This window comes from Eubalaena glacialis, chromosome 17 (genome assembly GCF_028564815.1).
Source record: "Eubalaena glacialis isolate mEubGla1 chromosome 17, mEubGla1.1.hap2.+ XY, whole genome shotgun sequence".
Taxonomy (NCBI): domain Eukaryota; kingdom Metazoa; phylum Chordata; class Mammalia; order Artiodactyla; family Balaenidae; genus Eubalaena; species Eubalaena glacialis.
The window spans coordinates 83,009,964-83,030,659 of NC_083732.1; positions in this window are offsets into that span (position 1 = coordinate 83,009,964).

Below are 20,696 nucleotides of genomic sequence, written 5' to 3' on the forward strand. Positions count from 1 at the left end.
TGGATGTGAGGTGAAAGGGACAGAGTAGAGTCACTCAATAAATGGGGGTGGGGGGAGGCAAAGGAGACTTGTATCTTTTAAGACAAGGGAAGCCTGAGCACTTCTTAAAGCTGAGGGAAAAAAAAGCTGAGAAAGTCCAGATACAGGTGAGAGAGAGGAATTGATACCGCAGGTGGCACAGAAAGCACTCAGACTGGCATTGAGGATGCAGGTAGGAATAACCCGACAGGCTTTGGTAACAAAGGGAGCAGAACAGACAGACGGTGATGAGCGGAGACTCTTTATCAGGAGGGAATGGAAGTTGAAGTTCCTCAAATGTCAGAGTCTTCATCTCAGTGAAGGAAGGGTCTAGAGCTTTTGCCAAGAGTAATAGCCTTGGATTAAAATTACGTTAACTTGACAATGACAAAATAAAGCTTTATCTGTCTTTCCGTTTTATTGGGGTTAGAAGCCTGTGTTAGTGCTGAATACACAGAACCTGCATTGAACCCAGGATCAAGGCTAGCACATGGCAATATTCAATAAATACACCATCGATAAATGTCTGCTTTTAACAGTATTTGAATTTCACTTATCTTTTCTCTAATCTTCCTCTCTTCCCTAACTCCCAAGTAGATGCTAAAATGAGAAAAGAAAATTATTTCTGAAACACTGTTCTGCGCTACCGTCTTTTATTTACAGTATCTTAGACCAGAGATGCCCCAAATTCTCAGAGTCACCTGGGGAGTAGGCGGCACACCCAAGGTTCAAACCATGACTCACATGTCTCCAAAAAGCATGTATGTTCCTTCCAGAGGAGAGACCATTCTTCAGTATAGAACACTATGTTGTTAGTTTTCATGATTTGTGCACTGTCTCACATATAGTTAATGCTGATACCTGCTCTTCAACCCACTTGGAGCTCTTTTTCTCTTTTTCAGGTTTGTTCTTGTTCTCTGTCCCTATCCCCACCCCAACTCTAATTTCCTGCATTTCCAGGAACAGCTGACCATGAATTTATTACTGGTGTTAAGAATCATACGGTGTCAGCATGTGAATCTCTCTCTCGGCTTATCGAAAGAAAACAGCTTTTATTTTTAATGCCGAGGGAAGATTGGGGTGGTAAAAAGAGAAGTAGGGAAAAGGGTGGAGGGAGGAAAGAGATAAGAGTAATGGAGAGTTGTGAGGGAGGCTGGAAAGGATGGAGGGAAGAGTGAGGAGGTCGAAAAGGGCAGGGGACATTGGGCAGTGACAGGAGGAAGTGGGGAGGGAGGGAGGAGGAGAGGGGAGAAAAGGGCTGTGGACAGATGTCAAGGACAAGGGAGAAAATGAGCGAGGACTATTACTGTTTTCAACTGGGTGAGGCAACCTCGTTCCCATCTGTGAATGGGAATGGGAATGGGAACTGTGAATTTTTGCTACTTAGGAACCCCGGCAGACCAAGACTGTGAAGACAGGAGACACTCTGTTGGACACTTAATGATTTATAACAAGTACATGAGAACGCCATTAAAAACGGATTCATCACCGACAGGCTAAATGATTTGCAAACATCTGCTCTGCACCAGGACCCTCTCGGGATGAGAATTTCCAAGGGTTGTAAAGTTCCTCTAATGTAGATACTGCAGATGGGAGTTAAGACACGGACACCGGCGTTTAGGTCGCCAGCTTTCCATCCAAAGTGATTAATTGCGGTGATGCTTAAATGTTGTTTTTTGACCTGAAACTTTGTCTAAAGCTGGGTACCCTCCCGAGTGAGATGCAGGTTCAGACGTGGCTGTCTTCCACCCTGGCAGTTCGGTTCCCTGAGATGATTAAATTTCTTAGAAATGGTAGGTCACCTCCATTAAATCTGCTGACCTGACCCTTCTATCAGACAGCAAATCCCAATATGAATGAGCTGTCAAACTAAATATGTTCACTTCTTCTTGCTGAAGACTTGACAGTGGATCATATTCTTCTGGAATTGCCTTGGTTCTCTTCCCATCCTTCAGGCAATCCTTCAATTTACCATTCCAGGTAATAACCTATAGATCTTGGTATCTTGCCCTACATACTCTGTGCTTACCCCTTAGTTAACCTGTAGCCATGGTAGAAAGTTTTCTATCTAAATCCACACACGGAATTATGAGAAATAATGGGCTGTTATTGGAAGTCACTAAGCTTTGGAGTGTTCAGTTATGCCGAAATAGATAACTCCACAGATACCCAGCCATCTAGGAGCCTAGAAATCCTCCCCAGCTTCAGGCTGTGCCCTCAGCCCCAAGTTGCCGTGTCCTTGCAATAAGCTCATTTCCCTGGAATGAGAATCTGTTTTCCTCTTATTTTGCATGGTCTCTGTGTAGCCTTCAGGGATCAGCTCAAACCTCATAGTGCCCATGAAGCCTTCTGTAGAAAACATAGCCTACAGATACTCTGAGGATTACCGAGAGTTGGTGGAAGACAGTGGGATTCAGTTGAGTCAGAGCAGCTCAGTAACTTGGAAATAATCACAACCAACCTCCCTCATCTCACAGATGAAAAATCTGAGTCCCAGAGAAGCGATGTGACTTGCCCAAAGTTACATGGATCGTTTCATGGAAGTACAGAGAAGTGGTTAAATGCTCAAGTTGGAATCCTGGCTCCTTTGGAGACTATATGACTTTGAGCAAGTTACTTAAATTCCCTGTGCTTCAGTTTCTTAATTTTTAAAATGATATAAGAACAAGTAACTTTGTTATAGGGTTGTTGTACTCTATTAGATAATATACTTATGATGCTTAGCTCAATGCCTGGCAGATGTAAATTCTCAAAAAACATGAATTAATTATGGAATACCAGAATCTAGTCTAGGTGCTGGGAGTACAAGGGAGAATAAAACAGATAAAATCTTTGGCTCTATGTAGGTTATATTCCAGCAGGAGACAGACCATAAACAAAAAAAGAAAATATGTGTAGGATCTAATGTTAGGTAGTGATAATAACTACAGTAATAAGTAAAGTAGGATAAGGAATTAGAGGGTGAAAACCTACCTGGGTAGGTGGGTTAGAGAAGGTCTCTTTGAGGAGGTCACACTTGATCAGGGACACGAATGTCATCATCATCATCATCTTTGTCGTCACCGTCATTCTCATCACAACTGGGATTGAACACAGGCTCTTGAAGCCCAGGATGATGCTCTTTGAGCAACATCTTGCTGCCTCCCAGTGACTGAGTAGAGGAAGAGAGTTTATAAACAGCAAACAAACAAATAACAAAAGCTAAAGTACAAAGCTAGAGTCTTCTCCCCTCACCCCAAAGTCAGGAAAAAGCTATACAAGTAAGCTCAGCAAACATAAATCCTGTTTTCAGAATATATAAACTATTAATGTTCGGACAAGTGACCATTTCTGATTCCTGCAGCCATTCAGCATGATTGTAACTTGCAAACGTCACTCTGGACTTTTTCTCCTCCCTGGCTAACTATGTGTGTGAGGACACAAAGGGAAGGGACCTCGCGGTGTGCTGTATCGTCACTAACGATTAGCCGTAAGGTACGGTGGTTTGGAGCACAGGATTTGGAGCCAGAGATAACTCACTTTTAATCCTGGTTCTACCACGGACCAGTGTGTAATTGGGCAAGAAGAGAAACTGCTGAAGTGTAGCATCCAGGAAGCCAGGTCCTACTCACCTGAAGAACATGGCACCGACGCAGTGCGGGCGCTCGGTGGATGGCTGAGTGACTGAATGGATTCGATTCACCTGATCCCTAAGACTCAATTTTCACATATTTAAAATGGAAATAACACACACATCAGATTTGTGTAAATGAAATGGGGTAATGAGTATATAGCACTTAGCACAATCTTGGCATGTAGCAAGCAATCCACACACGGGAGCTTTATCATTCAGTGTTTTTAGCATGAAGACAACTATGAATGAATGAAGACTCTCTGTGTTGATGAGAGAATATAATATGCATCCCTCTAATGAACAGGAGGGCTAAAGCTAGAACTATCTTTGGAAATAAATATAAAATAAAATGCAGACCATGGTCAAGGGTCCTCAGTCCGAGGTACCTGAGAAAGATCCCTAGAATCTTCACGTGAAAATAAGAGTCCCGATTCAGATGGCATTTAAGGTTATCACCTGCTTGTGCCAGAAAATGTGCTATATACCCCTCTATGTAATTTCATAAAAAATCTCGTAATAATCCAGTCGGGTGGGTATGGTGATGGTCAAACTTACAGATGGTCGGAAACAGAGGTAGGGGTTGAGTCAGTTCCTTTACCTGGAAGATATGAGGGTCGTATTGACTTCTAGAGTAGGTCAGCTTTCACACCAGTTTTTCTGGATGAACCTCATCTCATGGATTTATCTAGGCCCTTAGCTATCTGTGCTGTATTCTGATTTCTATTAACAACCTATCCTTTGGATTTTCTAACCCATCAAAAGGAAAAAAAAAATAGTGTGCTCTGTCTACCTCCCAGAATTGTTCAGAGAACCAAGCAAAAACAGTAAAGTGTTACGAAAAGGCAAATGCCCAAATGTAATGCTATTATTGCTAAGTTAAGATAATAATGAACACTCCTTATAATTTTTAAAGAAATATTGCAAGGTAATTATTGTCATGACCTTTTCTGTCTCCAAAGCATATCTGGGACACAAATTTGAGACTTCCCAGAACCTGCCAATCAGCTGCAAGAAGTTCAGTTGTCCATCAACAGTCAATAAATCCTCATATAGATTTTGCAATGTCTAAAGTGCACTCGTATATGTTTTCTTATTTGTAATTCATAACAACACATGAAAGAATTGTTTTGACTGTTTCTATGAGCAGGTGAGGAAACCAGGATTGAGAGAGGTGAAGTGACTTGCCCAAGGTCACAGGCTCCTAAGGCAGGGCTCAAACACACCCCTTCCCACTCCTGGCATCGCGACCGCCATTCTCACTGTGCCGCTTCATCAGCCTCTCTTAGGCTCAAGGGGCTCAATTAGGCTAATTATTGGTAACGCCTTTTTACATGATTTCATTTGCCACATTGTCCCAAAGCATAGATTCTGAATGCAGATAGGAAGGGCAAGGGCCTCTATTCATTTGTTCTGCCATACTTGCATTTTTTGAGAAGAAAAATCTAGAGAAAATAAATCCATGAACCCTTTAAGGGCATATTGATCTGAATGCATCGTGGAATTATAGGGCTTTACAAAGATGTGACCATGTTAATTGGACGACGAAGTATTTGGAGGGCTTAATCAAGTGGGTTAGTAACGTTGTTGCTAAGATAATCCTTTACTTATTGGAAATTAGGAAAAGTTGGTTTGAACATCACTGTAAGAAGTGTATGCTGGATTTTCTCCTTTAGTTCCTTCCTGCCTCACTAGCCTGCTTTGTGCCCTGGGAGGCTGACCCCCCAAAGGACTGCTTCAACCTCACTTCTTTATCCTGTTCTAGCTTGAATTCAGCCGGTAGAAGCAGAGGCAGGAGATGGAAGATAGAGCTGGATAGAGAGTTTGGGGTGTTGATACACCCTGGGCTGCAGTTGGTCATTGAGTGTGCCTGCCCGAGGCCACAGCTCCTACCAGGGGTGCTTCCCTGTAGCTGTAGGATAACTACAGCACTCTCTAGGTCCCATAACCATTCCCCACCCTGCCCCTCAGGCCTAACCACTTCGGTCTCTGCTCTCTGTCGTCATTAGACCAGAGTGTTTCATCATCCTTTGCTGGTTGACCTTAACCTTGTCTATGCTTTGTAATAGTTCTGGCATTGAACACTTCCATTCTCCTTGTTGAGTATGACATGTACTTCCTGCTGGGCATAAGTAGTGATGGTAGATGACAGTTGTAAAATTATCTTGCCTCAATCATGTGTACTCTGATGTAGGAGAGGAAAGTCTCTTCCCCTCCAACACACCAATGAAGGTGAATAGGCAATGGGGGTCCTTGGGGGTGCATGACAAGGAGTAGAGCTTGATGCGGTCATTGGATGTGTCCGTAATGGACAGAGGGATCCACACGAGTTAAAGCTTCCAGCAACAGTGCTCAGTGAAAAAGACAGCAGGAAGAATGTCCACGAGGACTTTTGTGCCCAAGTTGCTCAAATCTGTCAGCCACTATCAATGGTCTTGGGACCCAGAGCTCTTCAATCTAAAAGCACAGGAGGTGAGAGAAAATTACAAACAATTCCTGAAAGTAGAGAGGCAGCCAAAAATTTGGTTAAGTAGAGACTGAAAATAGAGTAAGGGACAAAATTTATGGCTACTCCTAATTTTTAATAGTATTTTTATCATATCCTTAGTTATCTACTATGTTGTATATAATAAAATTGTTTCTATTGTGATCTTAATAAATAATTATATTTAAAGAGAGAAAAGATGACCACTGGTTAGCTTCTCTGGTGCCTTTGTAATGAGTCAGTGGGGTCCAAATGTATAACATTGTCCAGAATCCTCTTTCTGGTATGTTTCAGGTGAGGGTGGTCCACAGATTCTGGTGCAAAATTAGGAAGCAGGGTGACTGACCATCTCAGTTTGCTCAGGACTGAGGGTTTTCCCTGGTCATGGGATTTTCAGTGCAAAAACCTGGACAGTCCTGGGCAAACAGGGAGAGTTGGTCACCCTATTGGGGAGGGTGCAGGTGAAGCAGCAGCTCACACATGTTGTCCCTTACCTGCTGGCTCGCCTTGGTGGTGTAGAGCAGCATCAGGTCCTTGGGCTGCTCCACCGTCCCACCTCCTCCTTCAGTGTCTCCAACGGTTGGGCCAGATGTGCTCTGGGAAGAAGGGTATCACTTCTCTGGACACTCACAGCAGCAAGATCTGCCAGCTTGCTCTTGTGAGCTTGTGCTCGCCCATTTTACATCTGTCTGCTCACCCTGACTATCTGGTCTGAAGAACTCAAGCTCCAAAATCAGACGGTGAAACAATAGCATTATCAGCACCTGCAATGGCATCAATTCAGATGTCTACAATAAATTCCATATATATGTATTCTATATATAGAGAGAGACACACACAGAGAGACAGAAAGACAGAGAGATAGAGACAGACAGATAGAGAGACAGACATCCCTGAATAATATATTCCCAGGTTCTGCTGTTCAGATTTAACTCTGACGGATACAATTTCATTTCCTAAAACACTCCTTAGCAAAGAGGCTTATAGTTGGACCTCCACAACCACACCACAAACACCGTTTCTTACCTGTTGCCAACTGCCAGAATCACCACCTTTGGCTAAAGGCAGTCACCTACTAGATGCTCACAGTAAAATTATAGCAGGTGAATCTAGGAGGGCAAAGAGAAGGGATTGTATTGAATCTGTGGGTTGTTTTGGGTAGAATAGTCATTTTCACAGTACTGATTCTTCCAATCCAAGAACATGATATATCTCTCCATCTGTTTGTATCATCTTTAATTTGTTTCATCAGTGTCTTATAGTTTTCTGCATATAGGTCTTTTGTCTCCTTAGGTAGGTTTATTCCTAGGTATTTTATTCTTTTTGTTGCAGTGGTGAATGGAATTGTTTCCTTAATTTCTCTTTCTAATCTTTCGTTGTTAGTGTATAGGAATGCAAGAGATTTCTGTGCATTACTTTTGTATCCTGCAACTTTACCAAATTCATTGATTAGCTCTAGTAGTTTTCTGGTGGCATCTTTAGGATTCTCTATGTATAGTATCATGTCATCTGCAAACAGTGACAGTTTTACTTCTTTTCCCATTTGTATTCCTTTTATTTCTTTTTCTTCTCCGATTGCCGTGTCTAGGACTTCCAAAACTATGTTGAATAATAGTGGCGAGAGTGGACAACCTTGTCTTGTTCCTGACCTTAGAGGAAATGCTTTCAGTTTTTCACCATTGAGAATGATGTTTGCTGTGGGTTTGTCATATATGGCCTTTATTATGTTGAGGTAGGTTCCACCTATGCCTACTTTCTGGAGAGTTTTTATCATAAATGGGTGTTGAATTTTGTCAAAAGCTTTTTCTGCATCTATTGAAATGTTCATATGGTTTTTCTTCTTCAATTTGTTAGTATAGTGTATCACATTGATTGACTTGCGTATATTGAAGAATCGTTGCATCCCTGGGATAAATCCCACTTGGTCATGGTGTATGATCCTTTTAATGTGTTGCTGCATTCTGTTTGCTAGTATTTTGTTGAGGATTTTTGCATCTATAGTCATCATTTATATTGGTCCGTAATTTTCTTTTTTTTGTAGTATCTGTGTCTGGTTTTGGTATCAGGGTGATGGTGGCCTCGTAGAATGAGTTTGTGAGTGTTCCTTCCTCTGCAATTTTTGGAAGGGTTTGAGAAGGGTGGGTGTTAGCTCTTCGCTAAATGTTTGAAGAATTCACCTGTGAAGCCATCTGGTCCTGGACTTTGTTTGTTGGAAGATTTTTAAACACAGTTTCAATTTCATTACTTGTGATTGGTCTGTTCATATTTTCTATTTCTTCCTGGTTCAGTCTTGGAAGGTTATACCTTTCTAAGAATTTGTCCATTTCTTCCAGGTTGTCCATTTTATTGGCATTGAGTTGCTTGTAGTAGTCTCTTATGATGCTTTGTATTTCTGTGGTGTCTGTTGTAACTTCTCCTTTTTCACTTCTAATTTTATTGATTTGAGTCCTCTCCCTCTTTTTCTTGATGAGTCTGGCTAAAGGTTTATCAATTTTGTTTATCTTCTCAAAGAACCAGCTTTTAGTTTTATTGATCTTTTCTATTGTTTTCTTTGTTTCTATGTCATTTATTTCTGCTCTGATCTTTATGATTTCTTTCCTTCTACTAACTTTGGGTTTTGTTTGTTCTTCTTTCTCTAGTTCCTTTAGGTATAAGGTTAGATTGTTTGAGGTTTTTCTTGTTTCTTGAGGTAGGATTGTATTGCTATAAACTTCCGTCTTAGAACTGCTTTTGCTGCATCCCATAGGTTTTGGATCGTCGTGTTTTTGTTGTCAGTTGTCTCTAGGTATTTTTTGATTTCCTCTTTGATTTCCTCTGTGATCTCTTGGTTATTTAGTAACATATTGTTTAGCCTCCATCTGTTTGTGTTTTTTTACGTTTTTTTCCCTGTAATTGATTTCTAATCTCATAGCATTGTGGTCAGAAAAGATGCTTGATATGATTTCAGCTTTCTTAAATTTACCGAGGGTTGATTTGTGACCCAAGATGTCATCTGTCCTAGAGAATGTTCCGTGTGCACTTGAGAAGAAAGTGTAATCTGTTTTCAGATGGAATGTCGTATAAATATCAATTAAATCTATCTGGTCTATTGTGTCATTTAAAGCTTGTGTTTCCTTATTAATTTTCTGTCTGGATGATCTGTCCATTGGTGTAAGTGAAGTGTTAAAGTCGCCCACTATTATTGTGTTACTGTCAATTCCCTCTTTTATAGCTGTTAGCATTTGCCTTATGTATTGAGGTGCTCCTATATTGGGTGCATATATATTTACAATTGTTATATCTTCTTGGATTGCTCCCTTGATCATTATGTAGTGTCCTTCCTTGTCTCTTATAACATTCTTTATTTTAAAGTCTATTTTCTCTGATATGAGTATTGCTACTTCAGCCTTCTTTTGATTTCCATTTGCACGGAATATCTTTTTCTGTCCTCTCACTTTCAGTCTGTATGTGTCCCTAGGTCTGAAGTGTGTTTCTTGTAGACAGCATATATATAGGTCTTGTTTTTGTATCCATTCAGCAAGCCTGTGTCGTTTGTTTGGAGCATTTAATCCATTCACATTTAAGGTAATTATCAATATGTATGTTCCTATTACCATTTTCTTAATTGGTTTGGGTTTGTTTTTGCAGGTCCTTTTCTTCTCTTTTGTTTCCCACTTAGAGAAGTTCCTTTGGTGGTGCTGAATTCTTTTAGCTTCTGCTTGTCTGTAAAGGTTTTCATTTCTCTGTCGAATCTGAATGAGATCCTTGCCGGGTAGAGTAATCTTGGTTGTAGATTCTTCCCTTTCACCACTTTAAATATATCATGACACTCCCTTCTGCCTTGTAGAGTTTCTGCTGAGAAATCAGCTGTTAACCTTATGGGAGTTCCCTTGTATGTTATTTGTCATTTTTCCCTTGTTGCTTTTAATAATTTTTCTTTGTCTTTTATTTTTGTCCATTTGATTACTATGTGTCTCAGCATGTTTCTCCTTGGGTTTATCTTGCCTGTAACTCTCTGCACTTCCTGGACTTGGTTGGCTATTTCCTTTCCCACGTTAGGGAAGTTTTCGACTATAATCTCTTCAAATATTTTCTCAGCTCCTTCCTCTCTCTCTTCTCCTTCTGGGACCCTATAATGCAAATGTTGGTGCATTTAATGTTGTCCCACAGGTCTCTTAGGCTGTCTTCATTTCTTTTCATTCTTTTTTCTTTATTCTGTTCCATGGCAGTGAATTCCACCATTCTGTCTTCCAGGTCACTTATCCGTTCTTCTGCCTCAGTTATTATGCTATTGATTCCTTCTAGTGTATTTTTCATTTCAGTTATTCTATTGTTCATCTCTGTTTGTTTGTTCTTTCATTCTTCTAAGTGTTTGTTCTTTAATTCTTCTAAGTCTTTGTTAAACATTTCTTGGATCTTCTCGATCTTTGCCTCCGTTCTTTTTCTGAGGTCCTGGATCATCTTCACTATCATTATTCTGAATTCTTTTTCTGGAAAGTTGCCTATCTCCACTTCATTTAGTTGTTTTTCTGAGGTTTTGTCTTGTTCCTTCATCTGGTACATAGTCCTCTGCCTTTTCATTTTGTCTATCCTTCTGTGAATGTGGTTTTCATTCCACAAGCTGCAGGATTGTAGTTCTTCTTGCTTCTGCTCAGGTAACAATCCTGAGGTTTCTTCACCTTAATGATCCAAGTGGGTGGGACAATAACAGCAGCATGATCCCCCAGGGAGCAGGGTTCCTCAATCTGATGCAGCATGAAGCAGGTCACCTTATTGTGAAACGCCTGCTTGCATCAGGAACAGCTGATAGCCACAATCTCTTTACTGTGGAAGGAAAATTTTTGCTGGAAGCCAATGTAAAAGGAAATTTTTCCAATCGGAGCAGATCTCAAACTCTAAATGATACTACTATTATTGATGATAATGACAGTAATAATAATAACGATGATGGCAATGATGATGATGCAACAGGATAAGTAATTGCCATTTGCTACCAGCATCTGGGATAAACTCTTTACCTGTATTATTTTATCCAGTCCCCATAAAAGCCCTAAGGAATGTAATGTGACCATTTGGCTCTCATATGCATTTTATAGTTGGGGAACACAGGTTCAGAGAGGTTAAGTAACTTGCCTCGTGTCTCAGAGACTAATAAGTGTATTCCTGGGGTCTGAATGCAGTCTGTCTGCAGAGCTCCGTGTGTTGACTGCTACTCTGGTCTGGACCATGCTGATCACACTGTATGGTAGTTTACATGTCTGTGTCTCATCTAGTTGGTAAGTTTTTAGAAAGCAAGAAGGGACCATGACTGTTGATTTCTGTTTCTCCAGTCTTTCACATTGCATCTGGCACAATAAAACATTGCAAAGGGATGTGTAGAAAGCTGGATGGATGGATGGTTGGAAGTGACCTGAGATCATCCTGTCCCACCTGATGTACCCAGAGTGATGCCACTTGGCAGAGCTGGCCTGAGAAACCACATCTCTAGACTTCCAATCCTATGTCTTTGCTGGAGGAGGACATGACTGCTGGTTGACCCATGAGCTAGACCAGGGCAATTGGAGGCTCCTTGTCCCCTCCCCTGTCCTTGGAATGTATGCTCTGCCCATCGTTCCCACACTAGGAGCTGTTCCAAGGGCACAGCCTTGAGGGAGTAAGGTTTTGTTGAGACCCTCTGGACAGTCTATGTGACTGAACCCTGTTAAGTCCTCTCTGTAAACTTTTAAGACTGTGGCGGGTGGGTGTGGAGATCTACTCATCTTGCAGCTCAAGACAAGCCTCATTTACAAGTTCTGTACTTACTCAACCTGCCACCTACTCATCTGGGGTGGCTGCCTCTTTCTTCCATCTCTCCTTGCCCTCCATGTACGAGGGCCAGTTGGCGAACCAACAGCCTTTGCCACCACAGCACAGCCTGACATCTTTCAGCAAAGGAGGGAACACGAGAAGTTTGTATATAGCACAATATCTGAGCATCGCAAATACCAGCAGAAAGGGGTGAGCATGCTGGCACTTTCCCCCTTCAGGTTAATAATTTATGGCCCCAAACAACTTTCTGTTCTTATACATAATGCAAAAATATATGCTGACTTTGATAGTTAACCCACTGCTTTTAGCTATGGGCTGTGCAAAAATATCAGAAGAAAAAAACATGCTGGAATTTTCCATTTTCCCTCATTGTCGTGCCTTCCTTTTACTGAAACTTGGGAATCAAATTATCTACTTTTTCTATCAAACAACAAAATATTTACCCAGTTAATCTCCGACCTGCATTTTGTTGTTCTGAGCCTGAATCCATGTCATTATGCATCATTCAGATCCTGAAAATGCAATAGAAGTGGAGACTAAAGTGTATTTTAGCCTCCATTGATCAACATAATGATTCTAAATGTATTGGATATAAAATAATGTACTAATTTTGCTTACTCTTCATTTTTCCCTCACAAACAGAGAAAAATCATAGTACCTTAGGGGAACTGAAACTCTGCAGTCCCTGCACTTGAAACATGTAATGGGTTTCAGCAGTGATTCCACACAGCCTGGCAGGTGAGAGCACTGGGTCTTTTGTGTTCTATCTTGCTTATTTATTCTGATCCGTAGACTCCTGCCAGGCCAGTGCCCTTCATGGGCTTGCTCTAACCCCTGCTAGATAGGATGAACCGCTCAGAATTAATATGAGGTAAAAAGGAATGAATGAATACACATCAGAATATCTTTGTTTTAAATGTGGAAAATTTGGTGTCTTTATGCCAGTCAGTGGTCAGATAAAGACTAAATCCAGGGACTCCAGTACCCTCTCCCCTGTCCCAAACCCTTCTCCAGCCTTTACTGGTCTCGTAGAAGTTCTCCGACCTGGAGACCAAGTCTATTCTCCACTCCTGATACTGTCTCCACCCACTGTAAACATGGAGTTTCTCTTCCACTCACATTGGCTTTGGCATGGGCTATGGTCCCCAGATTCTCCATTTCTTCTTCTTCCTGATATTTTCAAAGCTAGGATAAGAGTCTACTTTTGTTTAAAGGTTCTGTCTAATGATGCAAGTGAGTAAAGAGACAAGATCAATAGGAAAGAACCAAAGGCGTGCTTCCCTACCTCTCCAGGAGTGGAGATGACAAAGGTCCTCAGATCTCGCAGGATACTCACCACGGGGTCCCTACACGTACATTCTAGGAATGTAGTTCCTAGAATTTCCACTGAAATTTTCCTCTCTTATTCTAGGATGGGTCTTCACAAGCCTCCTTCCTTCTCTAGGTCATGGTGAACTTTTTTACCATGAAATCCACTCAGAAGTTTAAATGATAGCTATTTTATATGTGTCAGGCTATTTTGGACATAATTTCATATATTCTTTACAAAATCTTGGAAGCCTGATAAAATCAGCCTTGCTTTAAAGGCAATCAATTATAACTGACATATCCCTTTTAACTGAAGTTTTCATTTTTTTTTTTCTCATGAGCCAGCATTTGTTGGGTAGAAGAAAAAAAAATGGTTGTACAATTCTGTGGGCAAACCAAGTCCGAGTCTAATGCAGAGAAACATTTTAACAGCTTCTTTAGCCCAGATAATGCTCAGGCTTTTACAGAGGACACGCATCCCTTGCTTCCAATTTAAAGAAGATTTGGTTGTAGGAAGGGGTGTGTGGCTGATGTGACCTTGTGGTTGTTCAGGAAAGGGGTTCATGAATGTCTTCTGGTCTTTGCGGCCCGCGGTAGACAGAACAGCCCCTGACATGTCTTTGCTCCAACCCCCAAATCCTGTGAATGTGTTACTTTACACGGCAAATGAGACCTTGCTGATGTAGTAAAGGTTATGGACCTTTCGATCAGGAGAGATCCTGGGTTATCAGTCTCATCACATGAGCCCTTAAAAGCAGAGAACTTTCTCTGGCTGGAGTAAAAGAGATATAGCAGAAGGAGAAGTCAGAGAAATTCAAAGTGTGAGCAGGACTCGACCCACTGTTGTCGGAGGGGGTCACAGGGAAAGCATGCAGAGCACTGTGGGCTACCTCTAGGAGCAAAACCTGACTCTGCTGACAGTCAGCAAGGAAACGGGGGTGAAGAATTGAATTTGGCCAGTGACCTGAACGCGGTCGGAAGGAGGTTGACCACCAGAGCCTCTAGGAAAGAAGACAACCCTGCTGACATCTTGATTTTGACCTTGTGAGACCCTAAACAGAGGACCCTGCTGAGCCACCCTCTCTGCAGGCTTCTGACCTTAAGAGCTATGAAATCATCAATGGGTATGTTTTAGGCACTGACCCTATGGTAATTTGTTCCGGCAGCACTGAAACTTCAGTACAGAGCCCCAGAGTTGGACAGTCTTTCCTACAGTCTGGGGGCTACCCTGTTATGCTGGGTCCCATGTGGCCTTTTGAAAGGAGGTCTTGGCACCCACCATGGGAGCCCATGATCATGATGATTTTTCTCCTGAACATGCTGGCAATCCTAAACCTCCCCAAAGATATAGAAGCCTCTGGCTCAATAGGTAGGAAATAATTTCAAGAAAATACCAAAGAGAAGAAAGTCCCTTCATGTTTCAGAAAATATCACCCTACTACCCAGCTAATTGCCACGTGTATATTAGGTGCCATGAAAAAAGTGATAGCAGGAGCATTGAGAAAGGACATGTGTGTGGGTTCATGCACTGGCTTGTGTATTTGTGTTGGGCAAGGCAGGGCATGCTGAGATGTCAAGAATTCACTTCTAAGATGAAACCTGAGAGAGGAGATCTGAGGGAGAGAATTTGGGGCAGAAGGAACGGCGTGAGCAAAGGCCTGGAGGTGAGAGCACAGGTGTGGTTGAGGACTGGACATAGTGGAATGGCGGGAGCAGAGCTGCCTGAGAGCTTCTGGACTTTATCGGAAGCCCATGACACCAGCCAAGTGTTTTGTGGCCGGAGAGTAGAGTGATCAGACATACGCTTTAGAACGATTGCTTCGGTGACAAAAATGGCCTGGAGGCGACAAAGAGGAGAGTGAGGGAGGACCATCATCTTTAGAGGATTGTTGTATCTTGTTTAAAGAAAGAGAGTTTGTCTCAAAAAGGGGTTATTACGCCTGGGAAAGTTCCGATTACTGTTATCATCGCCTGGCACTCAGGCCCCATCTTCCTGCAAGAGAAGCAAAGGGGCCAGATCGCTTTAGCTAAAGCTGAGGTCAAAACTTGAGTAGCGGAAGGTGCTTATTTTTGTTTCCCTTTCTTCACAGTAAAGACAGTGTCACAACAGAAGAGAAAATAGACCTCCAATCACCCTCCATCTCATCACCCTAAAATGATGATTTTCATTCTTGCAGGTTCATTTCTTGGCTTGTCCAAATGCCTATATAATTTTACACTATTGCAATCAGACTGTATACAATTTTCCATCTCACTCTGGGGGCTCAACATGGTAATTTTTTCATGTGTCTGTAGCATCTTTATAAGAACATTTCCTAATGGCTACCTAGCATGCCACTGGCTTTAATGAACTATTCTCTTTCTGTTAGACATTATGTTCCTCCAAGAATTTTTGCACTTATATGTAACAACTCCAGCACATAGCTTGTCTTATTGCCAGTGGGGGCAGGGAGGCATTTCCTAGGATAGATTTCTTCCAATGTTATTGCTAGGTTGATGATTAGGAATGTTTTTGTTTTTTTTAAATTTTATTTATTTATTTATTTTTGGCTGCGTTGGGTCTTCGCTACTGCACGCGGGCTTTCTCTCTAGTTGCAGTGAGCGGGGGCTACTGTTCGTTGTGGTGCACGGGCTTCTCATTGCAGTGGCGTCTCTTGTTGTGGCTCCTGGGCTCTAGAGCGCAGGCTCAGTAGTTGTGGCACGCGGGCTCAGTAGTTGTGGCGCATGGGCTTAGTTGCTCCGCGGCATGTGGGATCTTCCCGGACCAGGGCTCGAACCCGTGTCCCCTGCATTGGCAGGCAGATTCTTAACCACTGCACCACCAGGGAGGCCTCCTTACCACAGGATATTGAATATAGTTCCACGTGCTATACAGTAGGACCTTGTTATTTATCCATTCTATGTATAATAGTTTGCATCTGCTAATCCGAAACTCCCAACCCATCCGTCCCCCCGACCCTTGGCAACCACAAATCTGTTCTCTATGTCTGTGAGTCTGTTTTTGTTTCACTGATAAGTTCATTTGTGTCATATTTTAGGTCCCACATACAAGTGATATCATATGGTATTTGTCTTTCTCTTTCTGACTTACTTCACTTAGTATGATCATCTCTAGGTCCATCCATGTTGCTGCAAATGGCATTATTTCATTCTTTCTTATGGCTGAATAGTATTCCATTGTATATATGTACCACATCTTCTTTATCCATTCATCTCTCGATGGACATTTAGGTTGTGTCCATGTCTTGACTATTGTGAATAGTGCTGCTATGAACAGAGGGGTGCACATATCTTTTCGGATTATAGTTTTGTCCACGTATATGCCCAGGAGTGGGATTGCTGGATCATATGACAACTCTATTTTAGAGGAAAACTGAATTTGGAGGAGGTTAAATAACTTCTCAAATCAAGTGCTTAGAAAACACCCGAGCTTGGAGCTGAACCCTGCTTTAGCTGACTTCATAGTTTGTAATCTTTACCACCACGTTGATAAACAAAACACCCTCTCCGTATCTGTTTATCATGAGGCTCATATTTGCAGAAGAGTCAAGAGGCATGAGTAACAAAAACAACCTAAAAGTTGAAGAGTAGAGTCCTGAGCACCAGGTAAAACTCTTTTTGACGAGTCATAATGGCTATCTGTTGTCCAGTCTGGATCAAGAGATGTCAGGACTACTGTCTGTTGTTTATAAATTGTACCCAGAGAGTCAGTTCCTGGGGGGGTTCATACACCTGGGCTGTAGACAGTTTCAACAACATCTGTGTGAAAGGGTCGAGCATCCTGGTAAGCCCTGGCAGACTGGATCCTATGGGTCAGTGCAGATGACAGGCACAAGAACATCTATTAGCACTGGGAATCTCTGACCTCAGAGGCTGGTGGCGGGTCATGATGAGTCCATGGAGGAGGACGAACATGAGCATTTTTAGCTTGGGGTGGGAAGGGTGTGAAAATAGCAAGTGCATGTAGTTACATTGTGACTGGAGTTTGCACTGGATTCAGACTTTGGAGGAAGCAAAGGGTGCTATATAACCCATCTGCTCCTGTTTAGCTTGCCAGGAACAAAAGTATGCACAGAAGGCGAGAGAAGGGAAAACCACAGGGGCTTGGGATAAATAACCTCCTGTTGCTATGTTGCCTGATGCCATGACACTTTGAAAAAGACGAGGTTGTCGTCTTTGGAAAAGGTAATAATTTTGTGATGATGTGAACTTCTGTGCTTGTTTTTCTGTCTCGTGGCTCTGCGTGTGTTTAAGGCCTGTCTCCCCAGTGTGTCTGAGGGACAGAGACTTCTTTCCTGCTTTCGTGTGCTTCAGCAACGTGACTGAGCACAAAGTCCGTGCCAGCCACATCTCTGTGTGGTAGGGACCCGCGGGTAAATACAACGGAGTGATAGGTGCAGTGGCTTGAGGTGCTGAGCACTGGGATGGTCAACCCTTCCTGAGGCAGGAGAGGGTGGAAGGGATAAGGTATGTTTTCAAGGAAGTGGCAGAGATAGGCCTGGAAGCTTTGTAGAGATTTGCCAGAGAGGCAAGGAGACTGTAACATTTCAGAAGAAATAGCCTAGGTAAAGGCAGGGTTTGTTTGGGGGTTTTGCAAGCCTTTTGAGGTGTTAAAGTCTAGACTGTACAGTAGTGACAGTGGGAGTTTGGAAGAGGTGAGAGGGAGTCGGAGAAAGGATGGGCTGAGAGAGGTGGGCCATGAAGGCATCTTTAGGCAGGGGCTCTGGATTGACATCAGACAAAATAGCAAAAAGGGGTTATAGTAGTCATATTGGAATGCGGGGTGAGCCTGCGGCGGCAGAGGCCGGCGTGACGTTGCACCAGCCCGAGGCGCGCCGTGCGTTCTCCCGGGGAAGTTGTCCCTGGATCACGGGACCCTGGCAGTGGCGGGCTGCACCGGCTCCCGGGAGGGGAGGTGTGGATAGTGACCTGTGTTTGCACACAGGCTTCTTGGTGGCAGTGGCAGCAGCAGCCTTAGCGTCTCATGCCCGTCTCTGGGGTCCGCGCTGATAGCCGCAGCTCACGCCCATCTCTGGAGCTCCTTTAAGCGGCGCTCTGGATCCCCTCTCCTCGCGCACCCCGAAACAATGGTGTCTTGCCTCTTAGGCAGGTCCAGACCTTTTCCCAGACTCCCTCCCGGCTGGCTGTGGTGCACTAGCCCCCTTCAGCCTGTGTTCACGCAGCCTACCCCAGTCCTCTCCCTGGGATCTGACCTCCGAAGCCCGAGCCTCAGCTCCCAGCCCCTTCCCGCCCCGGTGGGTGAGCAGACAAGCCTCTCAGGCTGGTGAGTGCTGGTTGGCACCGATCCTCTGTGTGGGGATCTCTCCGCGTTGCCCTCCGCACCCCTGTTGCTGCGCTCTCCTCCGTGGCTCTGAAGCTTCCCCCCTGCTCACCCCCCCTTCTCCGCCAGTGAATGGGCTTCCTAGTGTGTGGAAACTTTTCCTCCTTCATGGCTCCCTCCCAGAGGTGCAGGTCCAGTCCCTATTCTTTTGTCTCTGTTTTTTCTTTTGCCCTACCCAGGTACATGGGGGGTTTCTTGCCTCTTGGGAAGTCTGAGGTCTTCTGCCAGCATTCAGTAGGTGTTCTGTAGGAGTTGTTCCACATGTAGATGTATTTTTGATGTATTTGTGGGGAGGAAGGTGATGTCCACATCTTACTATTCCGCCATCTGATGGGGAAAAACTGAAACCATTTCCTCTAACATCAGGAACAAGACAAGGTTGCCCACACTCACTGCTGTTATTCAACATAGTTTTGGAAGTTTTAGCTACAGCAATCAGAGAAGAAAAAGAAATAAAAGGAATCCAAATCAGAAAAGAAGAAGTAAAACTGTCACTGTTTGCAGGTGACATGATACTATACATAGAGAATCCTAAAGATGCTACCAGAAAACTATTAGAGCTAATCAATGAGTTTGGTAAAGTTGCAGGATACAAAATTAATGCACAGAAATCTCTTGCATTCCTATACACTAATGACGAAATATCTGAAAGAGAAATTAAGGAAAGAATCCCATTTACCGTTGCAACAAAAAGAATAAAATACCTAGGAATAAACCTTCCTAAGGAGACAAAAGACGTGTATGCAGAAAATTATAAGACATTGATGAAAGAAATTAAATATGATACAAACAGATGGAGAGATATACCATGTTCTTGGATTGGAAGAATCAACATTGTGAAAATGACTATACTACCCAAAGCAATCTACAGATCCAGTGCAATCCCTATCAAGCTACCAATGGCATTCTTCACAGAACTAGAACAAAAAATTTCACAATTTGTATGGAAGCACAAAAGACCCCAAATAGCCAAAGCAATCTTGAGAAAGAAAAATGGAGCTGGAGGAATCAGGCTCCCTGACTTCAGACTATCCTACAAAGCTACAGTCATCAAGACAGTATGGTACTGGCACAAAAACAGAAATATAGATCAATGGAACAGGATAGAAAGCCCAGAGATGAACTCACGCACATATGGTCACCTTATCTTTGACAAAGGAGGCGAGAATATACAATGGAGAAAAGATACCCTCTTCAATAAGTGGTGCTGGGAAAACTGGACAGTTACATGTAAAAGAATGAAGCTAGAACACTTCCTAACACCATACACAAAAATAAACTCAAAATGGATTAAAGACCTAAATGTAAGGCCAGACACTATAAAACTCTTAGAGGAGAACATAGGCAGAACACTCTATGACATAAATCACAGCAAGATCCTTTCTGACCCACCTCCTAGAGAAATGGAAATAAAAACAAAAATAAACAAATGGGACCTAATGAAACTTAAAAGCTTTTGCACAGCAAAGGAAACCATAAACAAGACAAAAAGACAACCCTTAGAATGGGAGAAAATATTTGCAAATGAAGCAACTGACAAAGGATTAATCTCCAAAATTTACAAGCAGCTCATGCAGCTCAATATCAAAAAAACAAACAACCTGATCCAAAAATGGACAGAAGACCTAAATAGACATTTCTCCAACGAAGATATACAGATTACCAACAAACACATGAAAGGATGCTCAACATCACTAATCATTAGAGAAATGCAAATCAAAACTACAATGAGGTATCACCTCGCACCAGTCAGAATGGCCATCATCAAAAAATCTAGAAACAATAAATGCTGGAGAGGGTGTGGAGAAAAGGGAACCCTCTTGCACTGTTGGTGGGAATGTAAATTGATACAGCCACTATGGAGAATGGAGGTTCCTTAAAAAACTAAAAATGGAACTACCATACGACCCAGTCATCCCACTACTGGGCATATACCCTGAGCAAACCATAATTCAAAAAGAGTCATGTACCACAATGTTCATTGCAGCCTTATTTACAATAACCAGGACATGGAAGCAACCTAAGTGTCCATCGTCAGATGAATGGATAAAGAAGATGTGGCACATGTATACAATAGAATATTACTGAGCCATAAAAAGAAACAAAATTGAGTTATTTGTAGTGAGGTGGATGGACCTAGAGTCTGT